This window comes from Trichosurus vulpecula, chromosome 4 (assembly GCF_011100635.1).
Source record: "Trichosurus vulpecula isolate mTriVul1 chromosome 4, mTriVul1.pri, whole genome shotgun sequence".
NCBI classification, from domain to species: domain Eukaryota; kingdom Metazoa; phylum Chordata; class Mammalia; order Diprotodontia; family Phalangeridae; genus Trichosurus; species Trichosurus vulpecula.
This window is the reverse complement of record NC_050576.1, coordinates 427025865-427029786: the sequence shown is the minus strand read 5'-3', so window position 1 is coordinate 427029786 and position 3922 is coordinate 427025865. Positions and strand designations below refer to the sequence as shown.

Below are 3922 nucleotides of genomic sequence, written 5' to 3'. Positions count from 1 at the left end.
GTGTTCCAGGCACCACTAAATGTTTGGGTTTACAAAGAAAGTGAAAAAAAAAGTCTTTGCTCTCAAGGAGTTCTCAGTTTAATAGGGAGAAATTGTAGAGTAAATGGAGGAGATTAAGGTATAAGAAAACTGAAAAGGTAGGAAGGGGCCAGGTTATGAAAGGTTTTAAAAGCCAAACTGAGAATTTTATATTTGTGCTGGTGGTAACAAGGAGCCAAAGGCATTTATTGAATACCACCTATTATGGGTAGATAATACAAGAACACAAAATAAATAGGCTGGATAGAGAGGTTGTGAAATTTGAGGAAAATGTGGTGAAATTGATTGTAAGCTTCTTGAGGGCAGGGGCTGTCTTTTGCCTCTTTTTATACCCCTAGCACTTAGCACAATGCCCAGCAGTGGTGGAGCATCTAGGTGGGACAGTCAACAGAAGGCTGGGCCTGGAGGCAGGAAGACTCATCTTCCTGAGTTAAAATCTGTCCTCAGATACTTACTAGCTGTCTAACCCTGAGCAAGTCACTTAACCTTGTTTGCCTCAATTTCCCTATCTGTCAAATGAACTGGAGAAAGAAATAGCAAACCACCCCAGTGTCTTTGCCAAGAAAACGCCAAATCGGGTTATGAAGAGTCAGACATGATGGAAATGACACAACAGTAACAGCAACAATAGTACACAGTAGGTGCTTAACATATTTATTGATTAGTTGATTGAACTGGATTGGCGTAGTTGAGAGAAAAGGACATTCTAGGTGGAGAGAAGAGTGTAAACAAAGGCCCAGCCAAAAGAAAACAAAGGGTACATCGAAGTGCAGTTAAATAGTCCATTTTGGGTAAGAGCACATGGTGAGTGAGAAGGAGTAAGTGGGCAAGGATCTGTTTTCTTAAAAGCCTTCGATAAGTCAACTGACCATACTGCCCTAGAATTCAGAAGACATCGTGGTAGGACACATACAATTCATTAATTGCCTCCAAAGAACAAACCAAACAAACTTGCTGTCTTCTGGGAGTGGATGACAGAGTAAAGGTCAGGAGGAGTTCTGGCTGCTTCTAGGGCTGACAAAATGAAAAACTATAGTGAGTCATTCCTTTTCCCGGGCTTTAAAAAAAATTCCTTTTCTTTTACTGTTTTGAAGACTAAAGGCTTTGTATTTATTCCTTCTGGTTGGGCTGGTGCTTTTAGATCTTTTTACTTCTAAGTTTTCTCATTTCCATAAGAAAGAAGCTTGCTAGAGACACTCTTAGAACCTGAGCCTTGTAGGAGATTCCCCAGGCCTCCTTTTCTTTGATTCCCCAAATGTGGTTCCTAGCCTGGGAAAGGCTACGTTGTTCTGGCCGTATCTCTTAGAGTTAGAGGAGGAAAAACACCACAGCCATAAGATTCTCACTAATAAATATTTCCACTTAGTTGCAGTGTTTTAATTAGTCAATAAACAAAGGCAGTTGTCAGATTCTGAGGTTGAATTCAAGCCAATGAATGACTTGTAGCCCTAGAAAAATAGATTATTTGTGGTGCCAGATTTTAAGCTTAAATTTCTTATGTAAACTTTTCTTTTCCTAAGAATAGTACATGGAACATATTCTTTGACATATTTTTCCTAGGGTTTCCTAGGACTCCAGTCTCCTTCCTCATTATCAAATCATACAAATACTAGAGCCAAAAAGGACCTTTGAGATCATCTGGTTCAATCCTCTTGGAAACTGAGGCTAAGACAAAAGAAGTGACTTGTCTAAGGTGAATCAATCGACTAACATCAATTTATTAAGCACCTGCCGCCGCTAGGCCCTGTGCTAAATACTGAGGATACAAACACAAAAACAAAAGCCTCTGCCCGTGCTTGGAGAGAGTGGTACGCTAGAGCCGGCTGCCAAGTTCCTGAGATGAAAATCACCTGTGAAGGGGAATCACCTTCTTTCCAAGGAGTCCGTTGTACTTATGGACAGCCCTAATGTTAGGAAAATTTCCTGCACATTTTCCTCTTTATAACTTCCACCCATTGGCTTTTGATTTTACCCTCTGGAGTTAAATATAACAAGTCTAACCCCTTTTCAGCAATGTAGCGCTTCAGATCCTTAAAGACAGCTAAGCTTCTCTGGAGTCCTCTCCTGCCGACTAAAACGTCCTAACTCCTGGTTGTATTGTGGAAAGAGCACTCTCTTTCCACAATACAACCCTATGGGAATTGCTTATAATATGAATGACTTATGCTGACTTAAATAGCCATGAGAAACTAAAAATCCCATAATGGAGAGAAGTACATGGAAGGTCAGGGCTGGGCTTCAGTTTCTTGGAGCGGTAGTTGTAGTAAATGTGGCTTCCCCATCATATCTCTTTCTGTGGGAAAGAAATGAATAGCGGCTTAACATTGGATTTCTATGTTGGGGGCTACCCAGATGGTTATAGCAAACATTGTACTTTGGGCAGCTAGGTGGCACAATGGATAAAATGCTGGTCCTGGGGTCAGGAATGAGTTTAAATCTGGTCTCATACAGTTTCTAGCTATGTGTCCCTAGGCAAGTCACTTAAATCTGTTTGCCTCAGTTTCCTTAGCTGTCAAATGAGCTGGAGAAGGAAATGGCAAACCATTTCCGTGTCTTTGTCAAGAAAACCTTAAATGCAGTCAACCAAGGGTGGGACATGACTGAAACAACTAAACGGCAAAGACATTGTATTTTAACAAAGCCCCCAAGAAAAACAAATATGTTACCTGGGATGGGTAAGACATCAAGCTATTTCAATCCTAGTATTCACCTTACCATTGATTAGTTTATCAGGTGTAATAATTTCTTTAAAAAATTGTAGCTAAGTGGTTGTATAGTGGAAAGACAATTGGCTCAGGAGTTTGAGAGCTTGACTCTAGTTACCTGGCTCTGGATAAATCACTTCTCTTTCCCAGTTTTCTGAGTTGTAAAATGAGGAACTGATCTTGAATGAGATTGTCTCTAAAATCTTTTCCAGATTTGATTTGACCTTTCTGCCAAATAATTACTTTAGAACATTTAGAATTGCTTGAGTAGAATACTTAATCCAGTTGGAGGGGTACTATGAACAAGAAAGTGGTTTTCCTTGGGAGATACTAAGTCGTTGCAATCTGCCTGTTCTGACCCCTTCAGTTTTCCCACATTTGGGAAACTCGACTACAGAATTTGTGGTAGTGGGGATTGCACTGACGCTTCTCTCTGTGTCTTTCCTGTGCTGCTTAAGGACAGACTGGTTCTTTTCCATGCATGGGCCTGGGCCTGCCATACTTTCCTTTCATAAACCTTTATTTTCCAAGTTCTGCCTACGTACTTGCCCTCTGCTCCCCACTCCCCCAACACCAACCATTCCTCCCAGTCTATTAACTGTTTACATACTAATGTTTTTACATCAAAAATTGCTCCCAACAGTCCCATGAAACACAAAAGCCAACAACTCAGGTTACCAAAGTATACAACAAACAATACTCCTTCCAAACCCACAAAAAAAATTTTAAATTGCATGAAACATGATCTCCTTGATAATAATAGCTAGCCTCTGTATACTACTTTTTCAGATATGCACAATTCTTTACTCATTATCTCATTAAAAACTAATTAATTAATAACTCAGTATCTTACTAATGTTCACAAAAACCCTGAGAGTTAGGTACAAATGAAGAAACTAAGATCCATAGCAGTTATTTGACTTGTCCAGAGTCACAAAAACTAGTGTCTATTGCAAGATTCAAACTCAAGTCTTCCCAACTCTGAGGCTAGCACTCTATCCACTGATCTGCCTCTATAACTGAAAATTTACATATACCATGAGAAGAAAATTATCAATGAATTACTATTTATTTAAAAAGCCCCACTTTGCTCATGTGCAGACTGGATATAGTCATATAAACTATCCACAGGTAATTGAAAGATGCGGTATGACTCAGGAGGATCTAAAATATAAAAT

At 39.6% G+C, this 3922-nt stretch overlaps 1 non-coding gene across 1 annotated transcript; it reads left to right on the top strand.

Moving 5' to 3' along the window:
• The first annotated feature begins 3016 nt into the window (after positions 1-3016).
• LOC118849366 lies at positions 3017-3180 on the top strand. The gene has a single exon (XR_005010412.1). It is a non-coding gene; the product is annotated as a U1 spliceosomal RNA (small nuclear RNA).
• The last annotated feature ends 742 nt before the right edge of the window (positions 3181-3922 follow it).